The sequence below is a fragment of the Anser cygnoides genome, chromosome 20 (assembly GCF_040182565.1).
Source record: "Anser cygnoides isolate HZ-2024a breed goose chromosome 20, Taihu_goose_T2T_genome, whole genome shotgun sequence".
Taxonomy (NCBI): domain Eukaryota; kingdom Metazoa; phylum Chordata; class Aves; order Anseriformes; family Anatidae; genus Anser; species Anser cygnoides.
The window spans coordinates 4963866-4964304 of NC_089892.1; positions in this window are offsets into that span (position 1 = coordinate 4963866).

Consider the following 439-nt stretch of genomic DNA (forward strand, 5'->3'; position numbering starts at 1 on the left):
TGAAGTGTTTTTTTTTCTTTTCTGCAATACAGCGCGTCTGTCCTAAGCAAGCGAACAGCAATGTTTCCTGTGTGCAGAGCTGTGCATGGAGAGGGTCTTGTGTGCTTCTGCCTCAGAATGTGGCACCAGGCTGCGTTAACACAAGTCGGGTGCGTTGCATGCAAAGCCAGGCTGCTACCTCCAGGCATTTGTGTCAAAATCCCGCATGTTATGTGCCGGCAGTATCCTGCTGTCCCTTTCTAGCTGTGACTTGAGAAGGGACAGTTGTGCTGTGCCTGACTTTTGTGCTGAGGCCTGATGCTCTGAGACCTAAACGGAAACCATCAATCTTACCTTTGTGCGCGAGCTCTGGTAAGTGAATCTTGCGCCTGAAAATAAAGACCTGTCATGTAATGGGAGCAGGTTCTGGTACGCTGATGTGCTGAAAAACGTTTAAAGA